Source organism: Epinephelus moara, chromosome 13, assembly GCF_006386435.1.
Source record: "Epinephelus moara isolate mb chromosome 13, YSFRI_EMoa_1.0, whole genome shotgun sequence".
In the NCBI taxonomy this organism is placed as follows: domain Eukaryota; kingdom Metazoa; phylum Chordata; class Actinopteri; order Perciformes; family Serranidae; genus Epinephelus; species Epinephelus moara.
In genome coordinates, this window is record NC_065518.1 from 23,462,784 (window position 1) to 23,475,977 (window position 13,194).

At 43.1% G+C, this 13,194-nt stretch overlaps 1 protein-coding gene across 4 annotated transcripts in view; it reads left to right on the top strand.

Annotated features, from left to right (window-relative positions):
- bahcc1b (BAH domain and coiled-coil containing 1b) overlaps positions 1–13,194 on the top strand; it is a 99,455-nt gene that overhangs the window by 26,361 nt on the left and 59,900 nt on the right. The window contains exon 1 of one of the 4 annotated variants that reach the window (XM_050060677.1): positions 3,786–5,271. The exons of 1 other annotated variant lie outside the window; for it this stretch is intronic. The gene's annotated coding sequence lies outside the window, so the exon portion shown is untranslated. Of the gene's footprint in view, positions 1–3,785; positions 5,272–12,664; positions 12,891–13,194 lie in introns of those variants that run through there. 2 more of the 4 variants (XM_050060680.1, XM_050060676.1) reach the window with 2 other exon arrangements.

The window sequence follows — 13,194 nt, forward strand, 5'->3', positions numbered from 1 at the left end:
GAAAAACTCATGTCTGCGCAAGGCTTTTTGTCCCTACGAGGTCACCGTCATTTACCCGACGGGAGGGGTGAGCGAGTGAGCCCTGCAATCTAGAATTTGACCACTGATGTCACTGTTTTCAACGGTTTTCAACCCATTTTACACAGTGGCCCTTTAATTTGCTAAGAATTTTTTTCTATTTTTTTTAAAAGTTTTTAGATTCTTCATTCACCATGGAGGCATGTGAGAAAAACAAAGTTTTCTTCCTAAATTCAAGATAACACAGCGTGAGTAATTAATAAACAAATGATCATTTGGAAGATGAAGTATTCCTTTAATGCTCAGCTGTTGCTAATTTCACACATAGGCCTAAAAGGCATGACACTTCTGATCTTGTTGATATTTCATGAGTGAATCCGAATGTGGTACTTATCCCTCAAACAGCCAATATCCGGCTCCGGGCCTTGTTGTGGTGAGGCGCCTGATATTTTGGTAACTTTTACTTTTATGGAGCTAATCTGCGCATCTTTAATCGAAGTCAGCCACAGGCTTTTTGCATCACACCAGAGGCCAAAAAGCTAAGATGAAAGGAAACATAGCATTAGGGACAACAAGAGGGGAAGGACAGGCTAAAAGTGAGTGGGCCCTCTTGTGGTTTGAACTGATTGGATCAGAGTTGAGTTGACCTCTGACCTCCCAGCTGGGCCAAAAACAGGGTTCCTCTGACACACACTTCCCTTTTCTTCTCCCAGGCAACAGCCACGGTGGAGATCACATGACTCTCCGGGCCGGCCATGCCAGGCCCGCGTGACGCTGCTGCTGCTGCAGATGTGGGGAGAAGGGGGGGAAAAATTATAAAAGGAAGAAAAGAAGTTTTTAGTGAAAGATTGGAAGGGGAACAAGGGCTAGGGGGTGACATGGAGAACAAGCAAACGCGTCAGCAGACAGCGTGGAGGGAAGGGGGGGCCACAAAGCTAGCTTTGTTTCAATTCTGGCTGCTGCATTAGCAGCTGCAATAAAAAAAAAGCACAGAGAGAAGAGGATGGATGGACGATGGCATGGAGGGGTGAATGGCCCCGCATGACATTTAAGAGATGTCTCTGTTTGTCACTTCACTCCACTGTGTTTTAATGCTGCCTGATAGAATATGCATACACGCCATAACTCATACAGAGACATGAAAACCTACATGGCAGATCCAAGATAAAGGCACTACTGTGTGTGCAGTGATGTAACGCTCCTTTATGAATGATATGCATTACAATATGAGAGCAAAGATGAAAGAATTTAGTGCCTTGGCAAGAAGTCATATCCCAGGATGCTTTGCTCTCTTAGCTCACCCTTTTGTGGCTGTCTCAGTTATGCAGCTATGCTCACCTATGGGGTCACTGGGCCTCTATAAACTTCAAGAGGTGCATTGGTGTGTGTGTGTGTGTGTGTGTGTGTGTGTGTGTGTAAACTTGCCTCTAGGGCAAACAACCTCCATTCTCCAAAAATCACATGACCACGTAAACTGCAGAAACAGGCACCATCTTTAGGTCCGGTGGCACCTTGAAGTGTTTTCCATTTGCCAAAGAGGAGCTGGCCTCAAATTGGAACCAGAAACAGGTTTAGCGTCTGATTCTTAACCTATCACAGCTGTGTCACACACACACTCACAAATATCAGGGGTCCACATACACATAAACGTGCAGCAGGCTCCGAACAGGGTTAAGAGTGAGCAACTGTATTACACCACAGCAAATGAGAAGCATCACATCCAAAGGGTAAATCTCCTGTCCACGTTTATCAATACTGCCATGTGCGGACGACATCACGGTTGCTTTTAAAGCTTGTCGGAAACACACACACAAGGACAAGTATTGTCTTTTCTGCAGCTGCCATGTTTTGCAATGAATATTACAGATGTTTCCTGCGTAAACACGTCCGTAAAGTGCGACATTTTGGGAAACAACTCACTCAAGAAACACGGATGTTTCAATACCACGAGACAAAACTTTGTCCCAACAGGTGCTACATATATAATCCATACTTTCTGAAGGAATCCAGGAGTGAAAAACCACCTGACACCTCTGATTGTATCTCGCTGAGGTGTGTTTACCCAACACCAGCAGAGTGTGGAGCAGAGAGGGTCTGGGCCGGCTGGGGGTTTAGCTGTAAACTGGCCTTGTTTGGGAGTGTTCTAATGAGGAGGGAAGGGTCACATTTCAGGCTGCAGGCGGTGGCTTGTGTGCAACAGAATTGTCCTTCATCAGGGTTGAAATAGATGGATGAGTGAGTGTATGGACGGCATCGATTTAACAGCTCAATCTCAGGCCGGTTTGCTTGTGCGTTTCTCTAACAGCTGAGACTTTGGTTAGAAGACGAGGACCGAGGGTTCACAACTGTGACAGGAAGTGAACAACAGAGTTTCCTTGAAGTTTTGCTGAAGAATTTGCAGTTTACAAGCTATTCTGTGAAATATAAAGCAGAAAAAACTGTTTAAAAGTGACAAAAACTTGCATTGATACATTCCAACCACAGAAACAGAAAATATGTGCAGGAAGAGGAAGCAGAGTGAATATTTTCCAGGAAAAGTTATGATCATAAGACTTTCTAGGATGAGACAGGAAGAGGATGAGTTTGTTCTGTAATGATATTTTTGGTTGTAGTGGTTGGGAGACTGATTTTAAGTTCTGCAAATGTTTTAAAATTTAAATTCAAGTCGGTGGTTATTTAAATGAGATTATAACATACGTACAGTACAATAAATCAGACTTAAAATTAGCACAATAAGACAAAAATATCCTTAATGACTTTGCTGAAAATGTAAAATAGGGCTTGGACTAACTGCAAAACCCACAATGCAACAGTAGGCCATTACAGAGACAAATAAAGGTCATGCTCCCGAGTGGGTGGGGTCTGCCGTGACCCTCCCACTTCCCCTTCCCATAAATCCTTTCAAAGGCAAAGCCAAAACCATACTGGAGGGATTTATGGATGCATTGTTGTTGCTTTTGGTCTTGAGAATAGTTTCTATTTTTCAACGCTGTGATGAGGGCAGCGCTGGTTTGGAAAAGCCGTAATAGAATTACTTAGCTCGAGCTCTGGTGAGTTTGTTTTGGTGAGGCATATTTCTTGTTGGTAGATGAAAATGTCTGATGTCACTCGAGTCAAAATGTTTTCACGCAGCTCGGTCCACTCAGCCCAAAAATATTTAACATAAGAGATGACAATGGGTGATTTTTGTTGTATTGTGTCAATGGGTGTTTGGATGCCTCTTCAGTAATGCACATCAGGAATATGAATCAGACATGACATCTGGAGAGTGTTGACATGAATTTGCTTAACATGACCAACTTATAACTTGAAAATATATATGATGAGAGAGAAAAAGAGGGGTTTGACTTTGCCACTCTGCCATTTTTAAGATTTTAAATTGCATTTGTTTAGAGTTTTCAAGGAAAGAAAAGTAGTTTGTAAATCAGGAGCTTGTGTGTATAGAGAGAAAACAACAAGAGTAAAAACAGGCAGAGTAATTACAGCAGTTATTCTAATATAAGCTAGTTGGGTGAATTTCCCCTGAATTGAAATAAATTGGAAGAAACCTGTTCCTCATTTTGCCGGGGCCCCCCTGGACCTGCCTGGAGGTCCCCACAACCCAATTTGGGGTTCCCTCCCCTCTGCACAGCCCCCCTTCCCGGCCCTGCTTCTGTCCCGGACGCCGCGGTGATGCAGGGGTTAACGTGGTGACGTGGTGCTCCTGAAGCGGTGACCCACGGGGGCAGCCGGTGGGGGCTGCAGGGGGAGAAGAGAAGAAAGCCGAGGCTGAGGTCCCGTTTGGGGAGGGAGAGAAGAAGACTCCCAACAACACGCCGCGTTTGTGCAATTATTTCCAAGCTGCAGCTCGTACACTGCGCTCCTTCCGCATTCATCTCCAATCTGCAGCTCATTTGTTTTACGCATCTTCAGTAAAACGTCTGCCCCGAATGGAAACTCTATTTGTGTGTGTGTTGTGTGATTTTTTTTACAGCACGATTGTTTGTAATCATGTCTTTGTTTCTGTAGTCCAGAGCGACACATCGAGGCAGCCCTGAGCTCCGGGAGATAAATTCACTTTTACGCACAAACTTGTCTGGACCGTTTGGACTTGATCAAAGGCTGCGGGGCAGACGCGCACAAATGCCGTGGACTCTTTAACGCCTGTGCTAAATGTTTATAGTGCTCTTACAATTGAACCCGTGTGTGCACGGCCGGTGTTTGCGTGCGCAGAGCCGGCCGGTCATCCTCACAACAAAATGCCTTCTGAAACTGGGGAAAGCAGCTATATATAGCAGGCATTGATGTAGTAAAAAGGTGGGTAAACTGTGACCTCCAGGCGGTAATTAGGGATATCATTTAGCAAACAGCTATAAACAAATATCAGTTGGATTTCCAGAGAAGTGCTGATTGCTCCTTTTCATGCCAGACTCGGAACTATTCCGCAAATAAAAACTGAGCACGGCCTGCCTTCCACCACATCACGGTTATAGGTTAAACACATGGTGCATAGACAGAGGAATGATTACCCATAATAGTTCACTTTGATAAAAACTTGTAGAGGAAGGGGTAGTTTGGTTAGAAAGATGCATGCTGAAGGATTGATAGGCCTCCTGCCCTCCTCCTCATCTGTGCACAGATTCGGTTCAGCACAATCACAAACAAAACTGGTCAGAAAAAAGGTGTGTGCGTCTTGGTGCGTAAATGTGTGTGGAAACCTTCTCGTAGGATATCTTTGTTGCTTGGGATGGAAGTGGGTGTATTCCTGGTGTGTAACTCATTGATGATGTCCCTTTGCCCCCTCCCCTGATTAAAAAAAAAAACCCTGAAAATGCAAGAAAGCTGCATTCTGCTCTCCTAAGACGAAAGAGAGTGCAAGGGAAGGAGAGGAGGAAAAGAAAGAAAGAGTCTCTCCATCAATTTTCTGTTTAATGTCAGCGCTCCAGCTCCATTGTGGGAGAGAGAGGACGCGTCATGCAGACATAAATTTGCTATTACACAGCCTCACGGAGACTCACATCCACAGGATCCGGAGCTTGTAGCCGGGAAAACCCCTCGGTGGATAAATTCAGCAGAGAGCGAACGCGTAAAGGAAGCGGAGCGCTATTTAAGCCCATACATTTGAGAGCGCGTTGCTTTGGATAAAGCGTGTAGAAGTAGGATTTTTTCTCCTCTTCGAGTTGTCAAGTTTTTGGAGGAAGAAAGCCATTTCTGGTTGCTTATTTTATAAATTATAACCATAAATCCAATCATATGGACACGGTCGTTCCATAGGTAGGTGTTGCATTTTGTATGTTTAATTATTTGTCAATTTATGTAGCAAGGACTTTTTATAAAGGGATTATGTGCTGTATTTTCACTGAGTTTTGACACTGTTGTAGTTTATAAAGTGTTAGTTGTGGGTTAAGGATAATCCGAAGAGTTTTTTTAATGACAGGCGCATTTGGAGTGTTTATTTATTTATGTATTTAGGTGCGTAAATTTAGATGGAGCTGATTATGCGGTCTGTTTTATTTACCAGTAAGCACGGGAAAAAGTTTGCGTAATTGTTTTTTCTTGAACCTTCCAACAATTTTAAACGTGTGATCACTGCATTTACTTTTTGTATTTAATCTTATAATATAAACTTAACAGTAAGGACAACCGGACAGGATGAATGCGATTTTCTGAGTTGAAAATCTCGACCAGTTTCTTTAGCACTGAGTTAATGTTAATGTAAGAAGGTTTATCAGTTGGGGCCTCTCGGGGGGGCGCATGTGCCAATACCGTGGCGCACGCACAAACACGGTGATTCAACCATGTAAAGTGTAGTTCCCTTTAGTTGATCGGCTCCACAGTTGGGTGTTATAGTTTGTCAGGCTTTACTTGTGTTATATTAAGTTACACGGTAACAGTGTATATGGATACTGACTCTCTCTGTGTCTCCCTCACACTGACACACACACCTACCTTCACATACACACTCACACACACGCGCGCACACACACCACCAACAGCTTCTGGCAACACCGTTGGCCATAAAGCCATCCATGCGAGATGACACACGTCTTTTTAGGTCACATTTCTGATTTCTGACTTCGAAAAAGTGGCAATAAGACTGGATGTATATATTGATGAAGAGAGTCTTTTATGACATTTGCTTTTACACTAATTTCTCAAAATCTTTATTTATTTATATTCTTTCCTTGCTGTCACATTAACTGTAGTTAACTTCCTGGGGTCAAGGCAAATATAATGTTCATACACACACTGTTTCCTGATATTTTGCATCTGAATGCGCACACTGTGGCACTTTAGCTGCAGAAAAGAAAAATAAACTTCAGTGTATTACTGTTATGCTCCAGTGTCCACATTACATTTACATCTACATTTAACACCTGCTTTAGTCTCATCGCTCAAACACACAATACTGTTATTTATTTTTATTTTAGGAAGAACACACACTAAGTAAATGTCACTTAATATGATAAAAAAAAAATACTAGACATAAACGTTGTTTGAAAGGATAATTTACAGCTTTATTAAAATGTAGTTTTTTCTGTTAATACAAGTAATAAGACCGTGTCATTCTGGATTATGCAGCTGACACATGAGTAGTTTATAGCTCATTCATAACGTGCAGTTTCTTTTGAAAGCTGAACTTTGTCTGATACTGCAGCTCTGGCTCTTGTGATCACTCAGTAACACGCCGTTGCTTTCGATATGCAGCCTTAACTTAAAAACTCCAAATTAAATCGTTGCTGGATGTTTTCTTTGGAGAGATGATCCAGATGTGATCTGATTAGGTGTAATCCTGCACCACCAAACAAAATACGACCAACATTGGTTAAGCAGCAACAGCCTGCGAGAGGAGACGATGACTGATCACTGAAAATGTTTTGCTCAGTGTTGAAAGTTTTTTCCTTGGGAGTCAATTGCGAGTGCGTCACTGCAGCGCGTTATGGGTTACTGTTGAAGTTATGAGTCATGCAAAGACCATTGTTGCAAACCGAGTCTTTGTCGTGGTTGAAGTAATCAATTGTGTTGCTTGAAATTTTGAGTGATGAATTGCAGAAGGTCAGCTGACCTGTTGACCCCATGGCACATATACACTTTTAACATTTTTGGAGCTTTTTCTCAATGTAACACGTGTTTCGTGATCTTAATTTTATGGAAGTGTGTGTGCGTGTACACGGTGCTGCTGTGACAGAAATGTTGGGAGACAAATACACAAAATGAGGCGGCACTGGCTCCGTCACGTGCCAGACGCACGATATATTTAATCCCATTATTTGCGTGTATAATATCAACATTTTACGATCTGCTCAGCTCAGTTCACCGGCTGTAAAATTCAATTCCCCTCCCTGTCTGAATACAAACTGCTACATAAGCTTACAGTGCAAACACACGCAGGACGGCACGCTATGGCTGCTCATGTTCAAATGATAATTAAAGCCTCCACCTGCGTGTTTTTGATGGCCCATAAATAGATGCTGGTGCTTTCATCTCATCCACGCAGGCCTGGTGGTGGTTACAGCCGGATATATGGCTGTGTGGCAGGTACTAATTTGGTGCCCAAGCCATTCCCTCCGTCACCATCAACATCGCCATCATCATCATCTTCTAACTGCACCATCATCCTCTTGATCTGAAGACACGCGCCTTTAGTCACCCAACAGTTTAAAGTCTTTTAAAACGTTTTGAGAAGGAGAACACGCCAGACCATTTCACGTGACCCCGTTGCGAGAGGCCTGAGCTCCTCTCCAGCCTATTTGTCAGGATGATCAGAAATAGCAGCATCTGTCCTGCACACACAGAGAAGAAAAGGTCATGTTGTTTTTGTGTCCAGTCAACTTCTGACTCCATCATGTCTTCTTCTCCTTCTATATGTGCCATTGTTGTTTGTTGAGGTTGATATTCACAGCGTGTTGGCCACCAGAAGAAGAAAAAAGGTTTCTGAACGACATCACCGCTGTTACACGCCCAGAGTGCACAGAACAGCCTTGTTTTTCACAACACAGCCCCAAAAGCTTGGCAGCGCTACATTACGCATGCTTTTCTACTCTAATATGACTCTATTGTCTCATGAGGTTGCACCACCTTTAGATAGCCGGGGCGTCTCCCTGGTGAACGGCCCCGCTTGGAAATTCGCATCATTAAAGGGCTATCAGAAATATCTGGTGAGAATAGGACGGTTGCCCTGTATGGAGGGCCTCCCGTGGAGACAGCTCTCCATTTGGACCTCATTTAAAACCAGTCTCTCCAATGTGTTTCCCGTTGACTGTGAATTATGCTTTTTTAAATGTGGTCCTATATAACGTTCAGGAGTTTATTCAATGAATGTTGAGGATGCAGTGGAGAGTATAGCACCCACTTTAAACGCACTTAAACCACTTTTTAACGAAGACATAACTCCTCGTGAGTTTGACTTTATATTCTCAGAAGCAACGCTGAACTGTTGCATGTCAGGTTGCGCAAAAATGTGGTTTCCCACAGCTTGTAGGTGAAAACAAAATAAAAAAAACGGACTATAAATAATGTTTGCATGCTTATTTTCAATTGTGACGCGCGTAAGGAGGCGCCACATCTCCAGAGCGCGGAGAAACTGCCCCGGCTGGCCGGGCTGGACGGCAGAGAAGCGGCCGGGATGTGTGGCTCCTCGCCACGGAGGAAGAGTCTTGCACACACCGGTCTAGTGTGAGGGAAGAAAGGGGAAGAGAGAGAGAGAGAAAAAAGGAAGAAGCAAAGGAAGAAGGAAGCGAAGAAGGGAAGGTGGAAAGTGTCAGTCAGGAACGCTTCATTGCTCGAGGACAATCCGCGCGCAGGACCGGTCTGTTTCAAGAGCAATCAGTCAATCCGCATTAATTATCCGCGCCCCCCCCCCCCCCCCCAACCGTATAGGGTAGCTCGCGCTGGCACACGGACCAGAGGAGTCTGTGTGTGTGTGTGTGTGTGTGTGTGTGTGTGTGTGTTATGCTTTCTCTCTCTCGCTCTCTGTCTCTCTCTGCGCACACGCACACTCATCCACACGCGCACACACACACACCCAACCCCCACCTTTTAAGTGAAAAAGAACCAATAAAAATCAAGCTATAAAAGGCTTTTCCTTGTCACTAAATAAATTAAATGCAGATTTCTGTTTTAAGTGCCGGACCCCTTTTGTGAGCTGCGGAACAGGATTCTTTATTGTCCCTCTGTCATTAGTGCTGAGGGCAACACTGTTAGGCGAAAGACCATGGAAGTCATTTCAAAATAAAACGCAAAATGTATATTTCCAAATTACGCAAGGAGGTTTTTTTTCAATGTGTCCTAAGCAATCAGGAAAAATGATCAATTTCCCTATATTGGTGTGATGTTTAATGCAAAATCCTGAAAATACAAATTGATTTGTTGCACTGTTTTTGCAACATCACTGCAAACTTGGTTAGGATAAACTAAATATCAGGATCCAAACTGTCCACATGTGACATATGGCACATTGAAGAGTAATATGGATACTCTTTCTTATTGAGGCTGCATCCATAAGTATGCAACTATACACTGATGAGCGTGGAGCAGCAGCTTATGAGTTGCACAAAGTTTATACTTGTCATTTCAATGGACGTTAATGCATGAATGATGATTCACGGTTGTCTTGCTGCTTGGAGAGCACATTGGAGCTACTAAAATATCGACTTGGAACGACTGTGGACGTCTACAGAATATAGCTGGACCTTTTTGTATTGTGTGTGTGTGTGTGTGTGTGCGTGTGTGCGTGTGTGTGTGTGTGTGTGTGTGTGTGTGTGTGTGTGTGTGTGTGTGTGGACACGTGGTGGCTGAAGCCCATTGGAGAGCGCAGGGCTTTGGAATGCAGGCTGCTGCTATGTAAATAGGAAAAGAGGGTAACGATTATCTAATTACGGACGTGATAAATCTGCTCGCTTTGGCGTTATTTGATTTGAATTATATATGTATCAATTAATTCTACTGTATAGATGAGAGCCTCGTTTTGGTCCACGCAGACAATTTATAAGCTGTATCTATGGGCTGCAGACCGGCTTGGGTCTCTCCTTTGTCCACTGTGTGTTGTTGAGGGGGGCTGGACCAAAGCAAAGGCAGCGAGTGTGTGTTATAATGTAAGGGGACATCAGTTGGAACAATCTTCATATACTTTATGAGGTGTATGTTCAGTGTTGTCAGCTCTGGACAAGTTCAGATGAAAGGCTGTGAGGATGTGCTTTCATGCAGCTGAATTTCTGCTGCGTTGTTGCTTTGAAGAAAGGCTCCCGAATAAATAAAATATATATAAATAATCAAAAATATTCATAAAAAAATATAGAAAATTTTATAAAAAAGAAACAAGCCATATGTATATTTTTTTATTTATATAAATATATAATTAGTAAGTTAGTAACATAACTATTTTTTTTAACTCTCTCCATATATATTAGGCCTATATAATATAAAATACATATTATATATATTATATCTATATATGTATATAGATTACATATATACATATAAACTCCTTATGTATAGTTGTATTACTTTGATATTACTTGATTCTAGTTGGATCAAGCTTTTATTATATATATATTTTATGATTTTCTATTTGTTACTTTTTAGGAGACACAAAGCAAACATTTTTTTTCATTGGGGATACACACACATATATAGATGTATATTTAAAAATATGTAATTGATTTAGTTCCTATATTTTTTAATTTTCATGTCACTTTTTCATACTGGAAAAATCCTATTCCCCCTTTTTTAGAGACAATTTATGACCTAATGTATTATTACAACTGACCTACCATTTAAGCTGCTGCATAATAGCGGAAATGTCCATTTAATTATTGAACAGTTGGCAATAAAAAGTTTTAGTCGACATTTTAGGCACAGTGGCACAATAAGAGCCAAGTCCTGCAGCTCCAATATCGACACTCAATCTTATAATTTCTACACACACCTATCGCTCTCTCTCCACCGTCTCCTTTGTGGACAGAAACTTTTCTCTCTTCGTGTTTGTAAAAAAAAAAAGAAAAAAAGAAAAAGAAGAAGAAAGAAAGGAGCTCCCTCGAAGCAGCACTATAGCTGTTTTCCGGTTTCTTGTTGCCGTTTCTCTCCTCCATTTTCTAAACACAAAGTTGTTATTGCACCATTCCGCGAATCTAGCCTCTACATTTAATACAACGTGTAATTTCCCCCCTTTTACCGTATTCCCTTTGATTTAGTCACTCTTGACTCTCCTTTTGCTCTGGGGCCAACGGGGTTCGCCGTGGGGGGCGCCTTGAAACCGCCCCTCCTTATCTCCTTTCATCGTTCAGCGCGGGGCCGCCTTGAAACCGCAGGGGCAGTAATTGCTTTTTTCAGGCAGCCCAGTGCGGACTGGCCAGCAGCCAATCAGAGCCTTGTTTACACTCGGTGATTGACAGAGTTCTGGCGGCGTGCCAGCCAATCAGGAGCCTTGGAGCGCCGAAGCCCCGAGTTTTAACCCTTTGCCTCCACGTATAAACAAACCTGGACGGGAATATTAGCCTATAGCAGCTCATATATTTCGACATGGAAACACACAAGCCCATATCCTTCCACTTTTAATTGGCTAAATTAGTGAACCGTGCGCAAGGCTAACCCCGGGGACAGTAATGCTTTCAAATTACGCAGTGATTCAATTTGCCCGCTTGTGTGTGTGTGTGTGTGTGTGTGTGTGTGTGCGTGTTTGACAGAGACAGGTAAACAGACATACAGCTATAAAAAAAGATGAAAATAAAGCAACTTTATTAACCCTTTCTCCCCAAAAGCCTGTCTGCATCCATGTCCATCCATGTTCCCTTATATATATGGCACATTGATGGATTGAGCGAGCTGGGAAAAAAAATCTTTATGTTCTGAGAGGAAGCAGAGAATTAAACATGACAAAAATCCTTTATGGATGTTCTCCCAGTGGACACATTTTCAGCATCAAACTTACACTTAACTTTACGCCTATCAATTAGAGGTCCTAAACTTCTCTTATCTTAATGTGGCTGTGCGTAAAATGTCTTGCACTGCGAGCCTGCATGTTCAATAAATCAGATACAGATTCTGCAAATAAGGATTTATTTAGCAAAACACATGCAGTGGGGCGAGAAGGGGGGGGGAAGAAAAAAGTGGATTTCCCTAAAGGAGCATCAATAAAACTATCACATCATCGCTGTCACACAGCAAAATAACGATGCACTCGGAACACATGCAGCATTTGAACTGAACTGCAGCGGGATCACACGGAATAGGCTAGATGCTGTTTGCTCTCCACCAGTGATCAGAAAGTGCAGGCAGCGCTGCACGGCTCCAGTTCCTCTCCTCTCCGCGCACTGAACAACGCCGAGCTGTGCCGCCTGTCTCCTCGCATTTGCTTGTGCACGCAGTGCGCCGAGGGCTGCAAATCAAACGCCCGCCGTTTCGCTCCGCGGCTCCGGCGGCTTCCTCATTGGCTCGGAGCGGCAGCCAATCGCGGCGTGTGTTTACCGTCGACTGGGGGGGTAGGAGGAGGTGGGGGTGTGTGTAGGAAAAGGGTAGGGTGGGGCGGGGGCGCGGGTGGAGGGGCGCCTCACGGGCACGCTTTCACATTGTCGTTCTCAAACCAATAGGCCTGCGCGTTCACCCCTCCCCGCACACACACACACCCCTCCATCCTCCTTCTCCTCCTCCTCCTCCTCCTCCCGGCGTGTCTGAGTCTCCGGCTGCATGAACGAGCCTCGATTCACTACAAGCCTGAACTTCTACGATGCGTCTCTCCCATACCTCAACTGACTGCACACCACAGTCTGCAGCAGCATAGGATGTAATCAATCCCACATGTTTCATCTCTGCGACTCGGGGATTTTCACTTTGAATATTTTTGTACTTTTTCTTTCATTATAACCGACTCACCGCGCTATGGATATAACTTACCAGTAAGTAGGAAATTATTTTACAGATGTGTTTTTAGAAATCTTTTAGCGGTTGTGCTGAATGTAAATTTTAGTTCAAGTGCTGCATGCAAGAGAGGCTTATCTAAATTTACCGTTTTATTTAAATGGAGCTCTATTCTTCAAAAACACTCCCTGCCATACCTTTAGACAAGTAAACAGTAAAATACAAGCTGATATCTCTTTATCTCACAGAATCTAAACACACCCCTCATTCACTAATTATAATATTGCATCAAAGCAGCATTTCTCACAATTTGACTGCATTTTGAAGGATGTATTTTCCACA